The 20303-nt window shown below is 41.8% G+C and overlaps 1 long non-coding RNA gene across 14 annotated transcripts in view; it reads right to left on the minus strand.

Moving 5' to 3' along the window:
- Positions 1-20303, minus strand: part of LOC113190576 (uncharacterized) — a 186458-nt gene that overhangs the window by 165323 nt on the left and 832 nt on the right. For 8 of the 14 annotated variants that reach the window (XR_013344188.1, XR_013344189.1, XR_013344191.1 and 5 more), the window contains exon 2: positions 16524-16604. This is a non-coding gene — a long non-coding RNA (uncharacterized LOC113190576). Of the gene's footprint in view, positions 1-6945; positions 7130-7825; positions 7901-16523; positions 16605-20303 lie in introns of those variants that run through there. The other 6 variants (XR_013344182.1, XR_013344184.1, XR_013344185.1 and 3 more) reach the window with 2 other exon arrangements.

A 20303-nucleotide genomic window follows, 5' to 3' on the forward strand; every position in this document is an offset into this window, starting at 1 on the left:
TAAAGCATGAATCAAACAAAGGCTAAGAGAGATTTAACTTCCTTTTTGTGGAAAAAGTGGCAAAATGCTTCCATGTTTTACAATGTCACCTTTAAACAGATCAGTTCTCCCTATTACGTTCCAAAAATGCATTTAAATTCTAATTCCAGTGTGAAGAGTGACACCAAATTGTAAACATAACTTTCTGACAACAGGTTACTTGATCCAGCTACAAAACATCAAATGACATGAAGAAATACCAATCAAATTTGTTTTTTTATACAAATCCAAGTGCCTCTGTGCGATCCTGCCCCTATGCTCACCCAGTAGTGGTGAAGACGCCTTGAGCATAATCATCCTCTTGACTGGGGGATACTAGAGACTGGGGGATGCCCCACCTCTAAACTCACCTCCTACATTATATCATGGATGACTCCTCATCCATTCCCTCCCATAGTCCCCTAGGCTGCCTCCTGGCTAACCTAGGGTCTCTCTCACCCTAGACCTTAACCCCCCAAAACTTATCTGCTTGTGCAATCAGATCTGGCCTCAATATCCTTTGGATAATGACTCTAAATGGCTGCTTAATGGCACTCTTCATCCCAATATTATCAGGGATCTTTTCAACTATTGTGAGCATCCAGGAAAATGGAAAGAGATCTCATATGTTCAGGCCTTCTCCTCTATTCATTCTCAGCCCTCTCTCTGCAACTCTTGCTCTCCTGCACAAGTCCTCTTAGCTCTCACCTTCCCTATGACTGCTTCCAAAGGGACAGAAGATCCTACCTAGGTCTTCTTCTCCTTTGACCCAGCAGATGAGCCCCTGCCACACCACAATTCTCTTTCTTGTGGAGCCTCCATAGCAACTGTTCCCTCGAACCCTCCTCCCTTCTCTCCTACTGCCACATGTTCATAGACTGCCACTGCCCAATCTGCATCTCTGTGTACTCGATGTGAGGTGGCTGGGGTAGATGGTGTAATCCGGGTTCATGTGCCTTTCTGTGTGTTAGATCTTTCACAGATAGAATGATGGCTTAGGTCCTATATTTCAAGTCCCACCACATATATCAAAGCATTTCAATATCTGACTCAATCATATGATTTGACCTTCCATGATGTCCATATGATCTTGTCTAAAAGTCCTCCTGCCTGAGGAGCACAGATGAGTTTGGGAACAAGCTAGAAATTATGCTGATGAGGAACATCAGATCTCCCCTACCCATCTGATTGGCACTGAAGCAGTCCCTGATCAGGACTCCAATTTAGATTTTAATTTGCCTAGAGGAGTAACTAGTAGAAACAAATTCATTATTTGCCACTTGGCAGGACTTAGAACATCAGCCCATAAGGCTATCAATTATGAGAGTCTCCAGGAAATCTTCCAAGATAAGAATGAAAACCCTTTGACATTTTTAGATCACCTGACCAAACTTTTATTACAATATACTAAACTAGACCCTGAAATTCCAGATGGGAGCAACTACTAATGACCTTTTTCTCCCAGAATTTCCCCAATATTAAGGCCAAACTAAGGTGCCTCAAGATGGGGCCCCCAAACTCCCCAAGCTGAGGTTCTGGAAGTGGCCTTTAAGGTGTATAACAAGAGATGAGAAGGCCTGGAAGCAGAAATATCAGATGCTCGCTCAAGCCATCCAGCCAGCCTCAGCACCTGTCCCTGGTTCCACTGGCCCACAGAAGGATCCCTTGGGACCACCTGAACCCTGTTTTACATATGATCATATGGGTCACTAGGCTCATACGTATCTTAAGCCTCACAAGTTTAGAGGCCCTTGTCCTAAATGCTATCAGAAGGAAAAGTCCTGAGCCTATAGTGGCCCTGGCCATCCAGCCCTTCTGGTTCCCCTTTCCAATTCTTAGGACTGGCTACAGAGGACTGACGAGGCCCAGGACCCCATCACCCAACCACTACCATCACTCTGTGGGAACCCAGTGCAACTCTGCATATTTTAGGTAGGACTGTCTCCTTCCTGCTAGACACTGGGACTACATATTTAGTCCTCAAGGAGTTCTGGGGGCTACTACTCACTCTGTAACCTCTATTGTTGGGGTAGAGGGTAAACCTTACCAACCCTTACAGACACCTAGCCTTGTTTGCACTTTTAGCTCTCTGATTTTTACCCACTCCTTTTTGGTCATTCTACAGTGCTCTGTTCCTCCTTAAGGGAAGGGACATCCTCACAAAATTGAGAGCTATGCTTTCCTTCTCCCCCTCATATACACTTCCATATAGACTTACCTGCCATTCCCCTGATCCTCACCCTTACCTTAGGACTATTCCCTATTCCATCTGCCAGTGTCTTCCCATTACCCCCTTCCAAGGTGGACCCTACTGTCTGGGATGTTTCTATCACCTCACACCAGTAGCCCATTCACATCTCTCTTAAAGACCCCCTTCATTTTTTGGTCCAATCACAATACCCACTCTCCCCAAAAAAGCTCCTAGACTCACAACCTATCATTCAAGTCTTCTTGTGAAAGGGATTCCTTAGACCTTCTCATTCTCCTTATAACACCCCAGTCTTGGTAGTAAAAAAGCCTAATGGTTTCTACCACTTGGTCCAAGACCTCCATTCCATCAACTCTTCGGTCGTCACAATCCATCCCTTGGTAACCAGTCCTTATACCCGTCTTTTCACCAATCCTTCCAGGACCTCTTACTTCTCAGTACTAGACCTGAAAGATGCCTTCTTCTCTATTCTCCTCTATTCTGACTCTCAAGATATGTTTGCCTTTACATGGACATACCCTGAGTCTTATAACTCCACTCAGCTGACATGGACAGTTCTCCCCCAAAGTGTTGAGGCAGCCCTCATATCTTTGAACAGGCCCTGGCTAAGGACTTTCTTTCTGCTCATGGCTATAGGGTTTCTCCATCCAAGGTACAGCTTTCCTTGGCATACCTAAGCCTCCTCCTGACCCCTACACACAAAGCCATTATGGTTGATAGAAAGATCCTTATCACTAAAATACCAATGCCCTCTACTAAGGAAGAAATTCTCTCCTTTCTAGGTATGGCAGGATTCCTCAGAGCTTGGATTCCTAACTACTCTGTATTGACTAAGTCTCTCTATGATGCAGCCCAGGCCCACTCTCTGAACTCCTATTGCACTCTGTTACAAAGGCCTTCACCTGGGGCTGGGGTTGTGGCTCAGAGGTAGAGTGCTCACCTAGCAAAGCCCTTCACGGGCTCCAGCAGGCCCTCCTCCAGGCCCCTGCTCTCCATCTCCCTGATCTCACATGACCATTTCACCTTTACATGACTGAAAATCAGGGATTGGTCTATGGGTCCTCAGACACATGCTGGGACCAACCTTTGCCCTTGTGGCTTATCTATCAAAGGGTCTTAACCCTACTGTTCGGGGATGGACCCCTTTCCTAACATTGGCAGCAGGCTGTCTACTCATTAATGAGTCAAAGAAACTCATTTGGGCCCCCCTCACCATCCTGTCTCCCCGTCACCTAAAGGATCTCCTCACCCACAAGGGCTTACATTTATTACCCCCCGTCACCTTTTATCTCTACAGATTTTCCTTTGTGGAAGATCCCAGTCTTACTTTCCACACATGCTCACCTTTAAACCCTGCTACTCTCCTCCCTGCTCCTCAGGACTCTTCCATCTCTTCTCTTACTCATTCATGCATTGAAACTCTGGAGGAGATTCTTCCACATCCCTCCCACATACAGGAAGTCCCCTTGCTCCAGGCAACACACACAGGGTTCACAGATGGCTCCTCGTTCCTTCAGGAGGGAGTTCCTTGGGCAGGGTATGCTATAGTCTCTCTAGCCTGGGTTGTGGAAGTGGCTCCCTTCCCCGATAATACATCCAATCAGCAGGCTGAACTTGTTGCCCTCATTAGAGCCTTCACTTTGGCAAAGGGAGCCTCCCTCAATGTCTACACTGACTCCAAATATGCTCTCCCACTCTGCTATTTGGAAGGAGTGGGATTCTTTGCCACCAAGGGAACTTCAATTACTAATGCCCCCTTTATCTCTGGTCTCCTTCAGGCCTCAAAGTTTCCCACTACCATTGGAACTTCACACTATAAATCCCATCACACTGACACCTCCTTTGTGATACTCAGCAACAAGGCAAACTCTGAAGCGAGGGCCCTCCAACAGTCTACTCCACCTGCAGTCCTCTGCCTTGCTAGTACCCTGATGGACTCTTCCCCACCGGACACTCAACAGATGCTTACCTTCCTTCACAATCTCTTTCACCCTAACACCACATCTTTAAAACAGTTTCTTATTTCTCACCTTAAACTCTCTCCAGAGAACCTATAATTTCTCTCTACCCTCTCTGCCTCCTGTGAAATCTGCCAAAAAACCAATTCCACCTCCAATGTCTGCCCACCTGCCTTCCCTTTACACCGGGCAAGAGGACATCTCCCTGGCTTTGATTGGCAGCTGGATTTCATTCATATGCCCCTGATCATTGTGCACAATGAAAAAAAAAAACATCAGTTGCAGTGGCAGAGCAGCAAGAGCTGTATTCAAAGCAAAAAGTGGGACTCTGTTACATTTGGGCTAGACGTCATTTGTGTTATCTTCTGTCTGAGAAGTTGTCTACATTATGCCCATGTTCTCAGACTTTCTGTGAGGCTGATTTTAAGTGATGGATATCTTAATCAGGTGGAAGAAATGTCTAGGCAGCATAGCATTTAGGAGGTGGCAGCAACATTACTGGAAAATTTTAGCCAAATTTATTGTGACATGCAGAAGCAGAAAGCAGACCAGAAAGATTTTAAAACTTGAACTTCAAAGTTAGAAGTAAAATTGAGACTAAGGAAGTTGCAGTTCTTAAAGAGATTACAGCCAATAAATAAATGCTACAGACTTTGCCCAGCAAAAAATAAGAAAGAAGGTTTGCAGGCTTCTCAGGATCTGGCAATACCACACCCATCTCATGCTCAAGGGAGTAAAAGGGAAAATTCTCTGTAGAAGAGACCATCAGAGAATCTTTCTTGTGCAAGGAGGCCTAGAAAGTTTTAAAAATGTGCTCAGCCACCCAGACACAGAGGCTGCTGCAGCAAGGGTCTCTGGAGGCTTGGCTACTGCTCAATATGGCTGCAGACCTTGGCATCAACCACCCAGTGCTGGTTCTGCAGGAATGCAGGATGCTGGAGTTAGGGGGTCATGGAGACTTCCACCAAGATTTCAAAGGAAGTCCTGGGAGTACAGGCAGAGTGCAGCAGGGTCAGAGTTTCTGCAGGCAGCCCCTGAGAGGGCAAAGCATGGATATGTGAGGAGGAAGCTGAAGCTGAAGTGGAGGTCTCTGAGATTAAGAAATGCCAGTAATGTCGAACATCATGCTAAAGCTACAGGAATTGACCAGAGTCAAGGCAACAGAAAAGCCACATGGGCTACCACAACAAAGGCACAAAAAGGGGTGGAACTACACAAGCCTGTTGGAGGGGACATTATGCCATGTGCCCCAGATGCTGGTCACAGAACTATAGGACCTGTTTGCCCAGCTGAATTTTGGTCTTGCTTTGGTCCCATCCCTTCTTTTGACGTCTCTAATTTTGTAAATGAAAATGTTTACTCAGTACCTTTATATATTGGATATTTGTAAATTGCTTTTAATTTTATGGAAGCTCACAATGCAAGACTGCCTTGAGCCTCAGAGAAGACTTTGGACTTGAACTTTCAGCAATCTTGGAGACACTGAGACTATGGGGATTCTTGGGAATGGACTAAATGCATTTTGCATTGTCAGATGAGTGTGAGCTTTTGGGGGCCAGGGGAGGAATGTTACAGTGTGCATGTGAAGTGTCTCTCAAAAGCTTACATGTGAGATAATGTAAAAATGTTCAGAGAAGAAATGATTTGGTTGTGAGAGCCTTAACCCAATCAAAGAATTAATCCCTGATGGCATTAACTGGGTGGTCTCTGAAAGAGGTGAGCCATTGAGGGTGTGGCTTTGGGGATTGTATTTGAATCTGGTGAATAGAGTCTCTCTTCCCCTCCCTGCTTCCTAGTCATCATTTGAGCAGCTTTCCTCTGCCACATTCTTCTGCCATGATGTGCAGCCTCACCTCAAGCTCCCATGAATGGAGCCAACCGTCTATAAACTAAGACCTCTGAAACCTTAAACCCTGAAACAAAATTTTCCTCCTCTATAATTGTTCTGCTTAGGTATTTTAGTTAAAGCAATGAGAAAGTTGACTAAAATAATCCATAAATGTATTAATTCATTAAGAAGGTCAGAGTCCTTAAGAACCAATCATCTCCCCAAAGCCCTGCTTCTGAACACTGTTGCTTTGGGGACCTAGCCTTCAACACATGACCTTTGGGGGGGACATTTAAGATGCGAACAGTAACAGACTACCTTCTCTACATAATGTTTGGATGCAGGAACTTCTGCTGTGCCTTTAGAAAAGATCTCTGCCATGTGCTCAGATGTCTATCAGGATTCCATTAAAACCACCAGGACCTTCACACCTTCACCACAAAAGTGCACAGAAGTGAAACCCTCCCACAGCATTGCACCCATTTATTTCATGTCCAGAGCAGAGAGTAGGAGGGACTAGAAATTGAATATCTTAAAAAACAAAGTTAGAGGAAACACTAGGAACCATATAACTACTCCATTCTGGAGATGAGGACATACATATCTTTGAGTGACATGGCCTGAAGAGGGATGCTTCTCTTAGCTGAGGATTATGATCAGAATGTGCCACTGGGGCTGAGGATTCTTCCACTGGTAAGGTATTCACCTACAAATACCTGCAGCTTCCTTAGATGCATCAGAAGCAGCATGAAGGGTTCCCATCACATACCATGAGGCAGGTTGGTTCTGAGAAGCACTTTTAGCCTGTGGTTTAAAAGTCCCCTGAAGATGTCCACAAACATTATAATAACCAGGTTACCCTATAGCATGAATAGTAACAATTAAATATCACATCCATCATATACTTTGTTTCCAAATTTATTGAGCTGGTTCTTTCTTAATCTTCACAATGATTCTACAAAACACTAACCCCTGCCACCAGCCTATGTGACTACAGAAGAGAAGATGTTGGGAATTATACTGGTGCCGGTGCTTCTACAGGAGGCATGGAGAATGGAACAATGTCACTCCTGCTATTCTTCCCAGGCCATCAGGTGCAGTTTTACTCGCACTTGTCTGAAAATGATATAGTAGTTATTCCTGGGATATGAGGTGGATGTGGAGAGGGTGGGAGTTAATTTTTATTTTGCACAATTTTTGTTGCAATTGAATAAATTTTAATTATATATATATATATATATATATATATATTAATTATATATAATTATATATAACAAGGACAAGGAGAAGTTGTAGGAGGGAAGGGAGAGGAAGGGCTCTGTTCAGCTAGTCCTGTGCCCTGAGGCATATATATATCAGATTGAACCCTGGTAATAAGATCTCACCAGGACCTGGGAGCAAAATTCTCCATGGCAAAGAATGGAACTGAGCATCTCCCTAGGATTTGGGTGTTTGGGAAGGGGAGGACTGACTCAATGCATCCCAGGATGGTGCTGGTGCTTCCCCCTACTGGCCTAACCTACTGCCACCTGGTTTTAGACTGGGTGTAGCAATTCATCTTCCAACTTTATCACTGCTATTCTGACCATTCTCACGGCCCCAGCCTTCCCAGTGCACCCCCTACTCTAGGTCTTCACTGAAATCCTGTGGCATGAAGCACTGGATTTATAAGGCTGTCAGCAGGAGAAGGTGTCCTGTTGAGGACCATCCTCCTGTCCACACTGTGAGCCAGACCTGACTTCACAGAGCTGGTCCCTCATCACCTGCTGCTCCCAGGGTCCCCAGAAACATGCTGGCCATCCTTGCTCTCACCTGGTGAGTGTCCAGCTGGTGAAGGAGGAAGACTGGTCCCTGGTGCTGGAGAAGCAGGAGCAGGACAAGGAGAAGCTGCAGGAGGAGGGGAGTGGAAGGGCTCTGCTCAGCTGGTCCTTTGGCCTAAGGCCTGACTGGCAGAGGGCAAGACTTTCCAACCCCACACACTCTCCTAGCCTTGCTAATGTGGGTGTGAGGAGAGAAGTGCATTGATCATGTCAAGAAGTACATTGATCATATGCTGTTCAAGGATAACAAATTTTTAACCTTCACATTCTATCCTTTTCCATCTCCATAAAATCTGGGAAAATAAAATCTGCTTTGTTTTTTTAAAGCTGAGAACCATAGTTCTAATAAACAGGTAGAAGAGCTTCCTTTGGAGAATGAAATTATCAAGATTTTTCACCTGGAAGAATGGACCATTTGGGTTTTGTGTGATATTGCTGGGGAAAGTAGAGGAGTACACTCTGTAGAATGTTAGTGGAAGAGGGCACCTTGTGATACTTAAATACTGTGAGTTGTCTGATTGTATGTGTGTAAAGTGCTGAGACATATGCCTTGCTTACAGTAAAGCACTCACCAAGTGTTTATCATCATCATCTCACCATCAGCATTTTATTTCTACTCCAACCTTTCCATTTTGCAGGAGAGAAGACTAAAACCTAGAGATAAAGGATGTGCTATCCTAAGGTCAAAACAGTAGTTGTGACAGAGTTGAGATTATGAAGAGTCTACAGGACTCTAATGAAATGGCTCCTTCTGAAACAAAATCCTCAGGTGAGAAGAGCTTGGACAGACTCCTGTCCAACCACCTGCTGAAGTCGAATATCTCCCTTTACCTTCAATGTCCCAGCCATGTGGTCATCACACCAGGGACACTTCAACATGTCTGTGGCTCCAGGAGCCTCCCTCCCCACTACCTTGAGCACTATTGATAAGGTCTCAGGTGACACTACCAATGCACCTACCGCTACTATTGATGAGGCAAGGAGCAAACCGATGACCAGTGTAGACCTAGTAAGATGGATTACTTCCTGGGGTCTTCAAATGTGGACAAAACCAAGTGCAGAGAGAAGTTTCCTGTGCAAAGCGGCAGAGTTATCTTTGGGGACATGCTTTATGAGAAAGGCCAGGCACATGACGGAGCAGAGAAGTTGGCAGCAGAAACAGAAGAAAACAGCAATATGTCCGATTACTGACACAAGAGAGGAGGCAGAAGTTCAGAGAGAAGGAGACAGGTGCCAGGTTGCGTGACTAAAACACTCAGAGGTCACTCCAGGGGAACTGGACTAATTGGGCTGTGCGAAATAACCACACAAGAGACAGAGAAAGCTTTTTCCTTGAGGGTGCTGTGATGGCTCCTCTGACCTTGAGGGGGGAGAGGGGTGGAGCGCCTGCACATGCTGACCCATTTTATTGAGGAGAAGCCATTCAAATGAGGCAAGGGATCAGGTCAAGGGACTGTCCAGCTTCATGATGTCTGCTGTGAGCGGGTTGGCTGACATCTAGGAAGGCCACACCCAAAGGCAGAGTAAGAGAAGGGGACACACACAAGGCACTTCCATGGAACATTCTATCCCAAACCGGGCAAGGGGTAATATTACAAAGGAACAGGTGAGGATAGCTTCACCCACAGGGCTGTAGGAAAACACCCCCATGCACAAAGACACAGTCTGGGGCAATTGTCTTGGTTACCTAGGCAACCAGATCACAGAGTGACCCACAGTGTCAGCAGGGTAGACAGATACGGTCATTTGCTAGTCGGCCTCCCACAGACAGGGAGAGTGGAGCTCCAAGACGACTCTCTAGCTCCACAAGGCCCAGCTGTTCTTCCTCCAAATGCTCCCTGAATGACCCCAGTGTCCTGACAAGAACCCTCCAGTCTCAGGTTTCTCTGTGGGGCTTTTCCATTTCTTCCCTGCTCCTTCCTCCTCCCCATTCCTCTCACTCACCTTTCTTTGGCTTCAAAAAAAGAAACACCCCCAGCTGTTTTGAGTGTCAAGAGGCTGTTTTCTAATGACACAGGCTGTGTCCTGGCAGCCAAGGATATAAAGGCCATTGAGTACATGCAAGAATGTCAGTGGCCTGACAGCTTGTATCTTCACCCCCTCCTCTCACCTACTTCTCATCTCAGCCCTTGACTTCACTCTGCCCTGTAGAGATGGCATTCCACCCACTCCATACCCCACACCTTCCCACAGAGACCAAGCTTCTAGAATGTCAGTTCCAGGCACTTACAGAGTGACATCAGCAATTCCATCCCAGTCTAGAATTCTTTGGGCAGAGGCTAGTGAATGGGGTGTGGGTGCCCAAGGTCAAAGCTCAGGGTCTGGAAGTAGCAGGCAGTGAGGGCAGGGGAGAGTATTTTCAATACACCATGCATTTCAGAACTCAGGCTTTGGAGTTTACTACATAGCTTCATACAGCAGAGTCCACCACTGCCAAGAATTGAGCTTTTTATATCCTAGTTGCCTCATCTTTAAAATGGGAATACTAATGGTACCTTACCATCTGTTGTTCTGCAGATTGAGTTAAGTAACACCAGGACAGCCAGCATAGTATAAGCACAGGTCAGTGCATTATAGTACTGACCTTTGGCCATCATCATACTCTCCGCATGAATAAACCACCCCACAACAAAACTTGAAGAACTTGGCTCTCTGCCATCCAACATTGTCTTGTCAATTAGGATATAAAAAGCTCAAAAAGTGAGTGGGCCATTCTCAGAAAGCCCCCGAAAGACATTGCCTCCTTCTGTGGTTAGCCTTTATTAGGGATTTTCCCTGATGCATCTCCTGGGGTGGGGTTTCCTGTGTGCTGAAGAGAGTTGCCCCCAGTGAGTTCAGCAGATGTGACCCTTAGCAACCTTCATTGCAACCCAGAGGAACAAGGCATGTTCTGTCCGAGGAAGAATGGATCTGAAGCCCTGGAGGTGGGAGGAGGCTCTTCCAGATATTCTTTCCTTAAGGGCTCTGCCTCAGCCTTGGGGATAAGGGCTGCTCCCCAGACACGCCACCTATGACTCTTTAGAGCTCTTTCCCTCTCAGTAGATAATCACTGTTAGAGTTAATAATTCCTCATATTAAACATGCCTCTATAAATTACTCCATGGTTGGAGTCTCCTGACTGGACCTAGGCTGAAACCACTGCTCTCCAAATCATCATTCTGTATTGTTTTGGTATAGCCAGTGAGTAACTCATCAAAAAAAAAAAAAATGCCCCTTCCTAATGGATACTCCTCAGTGTTTCCTAAAACCATCAGTAAGGCAGGCATAGTACCTCAGGTCTGTAATCCCAGTAGTTAGGGAGGCTGAGGCAGGAGGATCACAAGTTCAAGACCAGCCTTAGCAACTTAGTGAGGCCCTAAGCAAGTTATCAAGACCCTGTCTCAAAAATAAATAAATAATTTCTTCTTAAAGGACTGGCAGTGTAGCTTAGTGGTAAAGTGCCCATGGTTCAGGTCTCACTATCAAAAAAAATTTTTTTTAATAAAAGGTAAACTGTGGGCTGGGGCTATAGCTCAGTGGCAGAGCACTTGCCTAGCCTGTGTGAATGACTGGATTCCATCTTTAGTACCACATAAAAATAAATAAAATAAAAGCATGCTGTCCATCTACAACTACAAAAACAATATTAGAAAATGCAAAAAAGTAAAAACTTGTAAGTACATATGACCTAGTATTTTTCATAAGGTTATTCCACTATTCACGTTCATCTGAAACACATGAGATCACCTGTACAGGTAGAAGTTATTGCCCCTGTAAAACTCAACACAGGAAGCCTACTCAGGAGCCCAAGGAGCACTCTTGTTTCCTCTTGGAGTTCTCTCAATTGGTCTTGAAAAACCAATTCAAGAATCTTTGCAGAAAAAAAAAACAAAACAAAACATTTTTTTCCAGGTCTCCTATCAAGAAGACTTGGGTAGTCCTTATAGAATTCTCCTCTAAACCAGCATTTCTCAATTTCAGATGATTTTATCCATCAGTGGAACTTTTGGCACATTCTGAAGGCAAATTTAGCTATTACAACTGAGTAGAGGGTGCTATTCTTCTGGTGAACCAGGTTTGCAGCCCCAACCAACTTACAAAGCACAGGGCAACTGAACATGGCTACAAACTATCTGACCCAAATGACAGTAATGATCAGGCTAAGAAACCTCTCTGAATTTGACTGGCCAGTGCCCATTTCTATTCTTTGAAGATGTTCCTGTTATACATAACACTTTTCCCACACACATAACACAATTCCAACAGTGGTCAGTCTAATGGTATGCACATTCATCATAGCCCAGGAATGGAACTTATTTGCCCAGAAAATGGGAACTCACTGAGAACAGTGAGGACTGTCACTATCCTGGCTCTCCCCAGGGACACTCCTGTGTTTCTGTTACCAGGTCTATTCTCTTCCTCTAACTCCAAGATTCACTCCTCTTGGCTAAACACTAGAATTTTTGTCTAAATTAAAGTTAGGCAGTAACTTTAATAAAATCATTCAGTGCTTGAAGTTGCCAAACATGAGTGGTAATACAAGAGAGGCACCCAGCCTGAAGCAATGGATGGTGACCAGGAAAAAATGGAAAGGACCAGACACTGAAGGGATGGTTTATAACCAATTATTGTAATCTCTGACTGTAAAATTGACTCATACTGACCATGGAAATTTGAAAATTATGGATATATAAATAACAAAATTAACTTACATGTACATTAATAACTCAAAGATAATTAGTGTGGGTGACATCAGGAAGATAGCCAGGTAGGAGTGCTTCAGCTTCATCCTGCCCCTCCCATACAAATTCACCCAGTAAACATCCACAAACAAGAACACTACCCTAGGTGTCCCCAAAACTCAAGAGTGACCAGAGTCAAACATTTGAATCCAGAAAAGCAGGGCTCAATCAGTAAGAGAGACCATTTGCTTTTCCCAGGTTCTCCCTCCCCCAATTGGAATGAAACCACATATAGCAGATCCCCCTACACACAAGGGTTTCTACAGTGGAAAATGTGAGGTGGAGGTGGATATTCAGTTTCATCACCATTCTGGAGCCCTTCACAAGAGGCAGACCCCTATCTTGCCCCACAAAAAATATTAAGAGCACTTGCAGAACTTGATCAACTGTAGCAACTATAAACAAAAAAAGAGGAGAACTCACAGCAAAAGATGTACAAATCTTGGTGGTTGCTCTATGCTCTGGCCCAGGGAACACTGTAAACTTTTGACCTGTGGCAGCTATAGCAATTCTGGGCACATAGCGCTACCTAGTGACCAATCCAGATAGTCTGATAGGACTTTGAACAGTATGACTCTTGGAAAACCTCATAGGACAAAGTTAACTAGAAATACTGCAATAAATATACATACTTTCAGCATTATACTGTACATGACAAGTGCACACAATATTATCTGTCCATTTTTTTAAATAACAAAAATTAAAGCCTCAGCCAATTAAAACTAAAAGAGAGGCAGGTGTGGTGGCTCATGCCTGTAATCCCAGCAGTTCTGGAGGCTGAGGCAAGACTGTAAATTCAAAGCCAGCCTCAGCAGTTTAGTGAGGCCCTAAATAAGCAAGTTAGTGAGAACTGTCTGTAAATAAAATATGAAAATGGCTGTGGATGTGGCTTAGTGGTTAAGCACCACGGGTTCAGTCCATGCTACACAATACTATATATATATATAAAAGCAGGGCCTGTGGCATCCACTCTGAGGATACAGATGCTTATAGGCACAGTGCGATTCCAGAGCCAGCAGTAGAGATGTGGCTATTGTGGTGAGATACTGATTATGGTGGTTTTATATATATATATATATATATATATATATATATATATATATATATATATATATTAAAATAACATTGAATAATCAAACAATTAAAATATAGCCTATAGACTGCATAAATTGTTTCCCCCATACAAGCCTGCACCCTCTGGTATTAGCCACACACTTAAGATAAAATGTTTTATGGAATTATTTCTTATCCACCCAGGGAGTCTTAACTCAGTTTTAACACATGGGATATTTTGTTGCTTTTATGCTCAAGAGGAATACTGTCATATATTCTTGTGGAGAAAAGTTGTAACAGTTTGCATTCATGCCATAGAGTTCCCCTTGCCAATGCTGGGTCTTACCAATTACAAGTTTTTACAAATTGTTGCCCTCCATGAAATCATGCACTTTTCAATTGTATCAATTTGCACAATAATTTATTCTAGGAAATTGTATACAGGTTTATACACATATAGTTATTGTAACATTTTCTTTTTGTTAAAGTAAATAATGGAAGACCATATTTATCTTCATCAACAGACAATTAGCTGCATATAAATCTGACAGTCATTTTATAGCTTGCCATTCAGAGTGAAAAAGAAAAGTACCTGTACAATGCTCTAGTCTGGGAGGACCTTCAAGGTGCATTATTTTAAGATATAAACTGAAAGTAGCTGAATGTGTATGGGCTTATATTTGCTTTGCAAATAAGCATTAAACATAGACACAGCTCTCTTTTTCCTAGGGAGAACAGTGTTCTCATAACCTATTCCAAATTTTTCTGTTTGTAGAAAAAAATAAATGTATTTGAAAAGCCACAACAATGGGCTAAATCTGGAACCCATGGTTGAAATCACTACAATCTTACTGCCTTTATGGTAATTGTTTATTTAGATATACAGGTAAAGGTATACAGATAAACTGTACTTTTGTGGCTATCCTAAATTAATAAGCAAGATACAGTAATCGGCTGGGGTTGTGGCTCAGTGGTAGAGTGTTCACCTAGCACATGTGAGGTCCTGGGTCGGTCAGAATGGCAGCTATTATGAAGACAAACAGCAATAAGTGTTGGTGAGGATGTGGGGAAAAGCTACAGTCATACATTGCTGGTAGGACAGCAAATTGGTGCAGCACCACATAAAAATAAATAAATTAAATAAAGGTGTTGTGTCCAACTACAACTAAAAAATAAATATTTAAAAAGAAAAAGATATTATTTTTACAGGTTTTCAAACCATAACTAAATGGCATTTCAACTGCAGGGTGGACGGGGAAACAGGAGCAGGACATCCACTCTTTATTCTTTCTACTCTACCTTCTATATGATAGAAACCATAAAAGCTACTGCATTTCTCAGACTCCTTTGCAACCTAACTCCTGGAGGTGCTTTGGATTCTGTGAATCAAAGGTGGCAGAACTGGAGCAGAGGCCAGGCATCTTTGTTCCTGCTGCCACACTGGTTGTGAAGACATGTGGTTTCTTTGCTGTACCATTATCAGAGGTCCTGGGCTGTGATCACTGGCTTGGAAGGGTTGAGAGCAGGACCTGTGGCATCCTCTCTGAGGGTACAGATGCTTACAGGCACAGTGCGATTCCAGAGCCAGCAGTAGAGGTGTGGCTATTGTGTTGAGATACTGATTATGGTGGTTTCCTAAGTTTCCTTGATAGCTTGATATCAGCAGTCTTTTAACCACAAAAGAGAACCCTCCCCTAGTTACTCATGCAGGTTTGGATAGCTTCCTGGGGCAAAACAAAAAGATATCGTTTGTTTTGGAGTTTAGCTTTTTTATTTTTTATATACCCTAGAGACTAGTGCTCTACCTGATGTGTGAGGGGTAAAAATTTGCTCCCAATATGTAGATTCTCTATTCACCTAACGGATAGTTTATAGATCGTTTCTTTTGCTGAGAAGAAACATTTTAGTTTGAATCCATCCCATTTATTGATTCTTGATTTTAATTCTTGTGCTATAGAAGTCTTATTATTTCAATCCTGTCAGAATGGCAGCTATTATGAAGACAAACAACAATAATTGTTGGTGAGGACGTGAGGGAAAAGGCACACTCATACATTGCTGGTGGGACAGCAAATTGGTGCAGCCAATATGGAAAGAAGTTATGGAGATTTCTTGGAAAACTGGGAATGCAATCACCATTTGACCCAGCTATCCCCCTCCTTGGTCTATACCCAAAGGACTTAAATACGCCATACTACAGGGACACAGCCACTTCAATGTGTATAGCAGCATAATTCACAATAACTAAACTGTGGAGCCAACCTAGATGTCCTTCAATAGATGAATGGATTAAAAAATGTGGCATATATACGCAATGGAATATTACTCAGCACTAAAAGAGAATAAAATCATGGCATTTGCAGGTAAATGGATAGAGTTGGAGAAGATAATGCTAAGTGAAGTTAGCCAATCCCCCCTCAAAAAATTGTCAAATGTTTTCTCTGATATAAGGAGGCTAATTCATAGTGGGATAGGGAGGGGGGATGGGAGGAATAGACAAACTCTAGGTAGGGCAGAGGGGTGGGAGGGGAAGGAGGGGCCATGGGGATAGAAATGATGGTGGAATGTGATGGACTTCATTGTCCAAAGTACATGTATGAAGACATGAATTGGTGTGAATATACTTTTTATACAACAAGAGGTATGAAAAATTTTGCTCTGTATGTATAATATGATTTGTAATACATTCTTCTGTCTCATATTTTAAAAATCAATTAAAATTTTAAATATAGAAAAAGAAAATATACAGAAGCTGTAGATCAGAATTCTAACAGAAGTCTAGTGCATGTAACAAATGTAATTTAAAACTTCAGTAACATTAAAAATTGTAAAAATAATTTGTAAATAGTTTCCTTTAACTCAATGTATTTCAATTGGTATTTTTACTTAATCCTAATGATTTCAACACGTACTCACCACAGGCCCCATCTCCACTTCTTTGACTCTCAGAGCCCAAGCCATCCTCTTCCCACCAAGGGCTGCCAACAAATGATGAATCTGTGAAAAAAAAAAAATAGGCATTGCTTGCAGTGCACTCGGACTCAGCCATGGAACACTAAAGACAGGGACACTACATGTTATATATAATAGGGAAGATGCATATTTTTGAGCAAGAGTGGAGACCAAAAAAATTGTAAGGAAGAATTCTTATAAAATAAAAGAGGGGAAAGGAAAAATTCAAATAGTCCTTGGTAAGGATGTTCTACAAACTGAAATCATATAGAAGGCAAGTATATTCCTGTGAGATGAGGATTACTGATATAAAGAGATATGAATATTTTGATGGTAACAAAAATGGAGAGCTGGGATTGTGGCGCAGTGTTAGAGTGCTTGCCTAGCATTTGTGAGGCACTAGGTTCAATTCTCAGCACCATGTATAAATAAATAAATAAGGTCCATTGATAACTAAAAAACATTTTAAAAAATGGAAAGCAGACTTTGAAATGAGAAAATTTTTAATATAGTGGGAGAAAAAAAGAAAAAAAGTCTTATGGATTTAAAAAAGGAAAATAAAACTTATTATCTGCTTATTTAAAGGTCAAATTCATTTTGTGGCACAGGACTAACAAAGAAAAATATTCTCATGAAAAATGCTTGTTGTTGGCTTCTCATTTTATGTCACAAACCCTTTTTTTAGATAAATAAATATTAATTCACTCTATTTTTAATTCTCATCCAGTAATGCAGGCATCAGAGGCTTCAATATTCTTCATCATTGTTGCTGGTGTTGCTGGTTAGTTTGTTGGGGGAGTAGGAACCTTAGGCTAAATGGTTTGCAAAACAAGATTCACCACAGTGAATTCCTACATCGGTATAACCACAAGACTAGGATCCTAATTAGAGTAAGTTGTAGTCCATGTTTGCATAAGTATGTCCAATTACACTGAACTGTCATGTAAACTAAAAAGAACAAATAAAATAAATAAAGAAGAAGAAGATTTGAAGTAAGTTTGTTTCCAGTAGGAATATTTCCTGCTCCATTGTTGCAAGGGTCATATGCCAGCCAGACAGGGAACAGTCAGCTATATTGTTTCTAGGTAAAAAAAAACGCTCCCCTGGTAGTAAACATCCAAGCATCCCATGAGGTGGCTCCAGTAATAAGTATTTCCTTACTCATTTGTACTCTTTTTTTTTAAGAGAGAGAGAGAGAATTTTTTAATATTTATTTTTTAGTTTTCGGTGGACACAACATCTTTATTTTTTTTTTTATGTGGTGCTGAGGATTGAACCCAGCACCCCATGCATACCAGGCAAGCGCACCTCCGCTTGAGCCACATCCCCAGCCCCTGTACTCTTAAAGGTACAATTCTCCTGACTTTTTATATTATTTCCTGGGTACCATTCCTTATGTGAAATCCAAAATTGATGATTTCTTTTCAAAGGCAAAAATGTTACTATACTTCACACAGTGTAAGTCTAATCTTTAAAAATGTTTACATCTATTTATAATTTATGCATTAAACTTCTGTTATTTATAAAATATCTCATATCTGATTAATTTAGTTGACAGTATGACTAGTGTTAAAGCTTGATTAGCACATGCTTCCAGTGACTGAAAATGATTGTATGTTTGATTAAAATGCCCATCTTAATTACAATAAATCTAGGATAACATGGACTGGTTTTATGGAATCTGTAAAATTCTGGAAGTGAAAGTGAACTTAATATAGTCCCAGCATTCATTTTGTCTAAAAACTAAAGTGTTTTTACTGAAGAAAAAATTAGTTTTTCTTCCACTCTGCAAACTTGAAGATACAGCTGCATGGAAATATGATATTCAAAATTTACAGATTTGGGGCTGGGGTTGTGGCCCAGTTGTAGACCACTTTCCTAGCATGTTCGAGGCACTGGGTTCAGTTGTCAGCACCCACATATAAATAAATAAAGGTCCCTCAGCAACTAATAAAATATTTTTAAAATGAAGAAGAATATTTGCCCCTTAAAATCCAAGTTGGGGAAAAAAAAAAGATCCAAGTTGGCAGTAGAGAAAAGGAAGTCAGAGAAAGAGAGGATGGAAGGACATAGAAACAAAACCTACCAAATCATGCTATGCTATGTCCATGTAAGGATGGACCACAATGAATCCTGCTTATATAGAGAATTATAATATTCTAATTAAAATAATAACAATAACAAAAGGGATATTAGTCAAGAGCAACTGGGTCAGGAGGAAGGGGAGGCAATAAAAAGGAAGGTTCTGGGGGAAAAGATTGATCAAATAACTTTATCTGCATGTACAACTATAGCATAATGAATCCCATTATTATTATAATTGTAATGCACCAATAAAGTTTTTAAAAAGATCCAAGTTGAAAGTACTTTGCAGAAAGCACTCCAATTATAAGATAAAAGAGAGAGAGAGAGAGAGAGAGATTATGACTGTGAGCCAGGTCCATGCCTGTAATCCCAGTGGCTCAGGATTTCGAGTTGAAAGCCAGCCTCAGCAACAGTGAGGCGCTTAGCAATTCAGTGAGACCCTGTCTCTAAATAAAATACAAAATAGGGCTTGGGATGTGGTTCAGTACTTGAGTGCCCCTGAGTTCAACCCCTGGTGCCAAAAAGGAAAAAAAGAAAAAAACAGCAACAGATTATGACTATGAACAACAAAGGGGAAGAGAGTAAAACTGAAAACAGAAAATAACCCAGATATATAATTAATATATATATAATAAATAACCCAATACCATATAATATATATAATTTAAAAACCCAGATACACAATTCTGAGTAGTAGCAGGGCAATGGGGCTGAAGGCAACACACAAAAGGGATGTGAAAATATGCCAGATACATTCAATTAGGGGCAAAGCAAAATTAATGATAAATGCAAATAAGCATTGGTGTTGGTCATAAATGAAGGACAACTAACACAGGTGAAGGACAACTAACATGACAAGTAACTCATGAAGCAGCAGAAGAAAATTCCATATAGTAACCAATACACAAAGTCAGAAAAGGCCTGAAATGCACAATAAATGGAAAATATGATGACAAGAAAAAGTCCAAATATTTAAGAAAAAGTCCAAATATGCAACCCATATAATTTACTAACCTCAGCAATGAAAGACATAAAATGCTCAGGCTGAATTTTTTAAAACTCTAACAATGTGCATCGTTTTTTACAAGATCCCTGTAACACGAAAAGAAAATTTTTAAAAAACTTTTTCAAAAATAATGTATCATTCAAGACAGGCCAGGTTTAACTGCAGAAATAAATAATTAAAAATTCAGAGGCTGAGAATATTTACTGTACCCTAAGTATGGTTGTGATAATAAATTTTGTTTTATCTTCACCAAAATTTTTTTTTAATTATTTCTTTAAAAAATTCTTTATTCATCGAGGGTTGTAAAAGCTGTCCTTCGCAGACTCTTTGTCCCATGTACCTGCTATGTGCCCCGCACCAGGTGATAAGAAGATTCTGCACATTAAAATAAAGAACAACATTGAGAACCTTGTTTCTTAAAGTCATGACTGTGATTTTGCTGCTGAGGTTTGGCACCTCCCACTCCCAGTCTAAGCAGCTGTCCTCCCAGGCATCTGCTGGCTGAGGATTCATAAGGCTCAGTAACACTGGGCATGGTGGTGTAACCCCAGCAGCTTGGGAGTGTGAGGCAGGAGAATTGGAAATTAAAAGCCAGCCTCAGCAACTTAGCAAGGCCCTAAGCAACTCAGCAAGACCTGTCTGTAAATAAAATA

Source organism: Urocitellus parryii, chromosome 8, assembly GCF_045843805.1.
Source record: "Urocitellus parryii isolate mUroPar1 chromosome 8, mUroPar1.hap1, whole genome shotgun sequence".
Taxonomy (NCBI): Eukaryota; Metazoa; Chordata; class Mammalia; order Rodentia; family Sciuridae; genus Urocitellus; species Urocitellus parryii.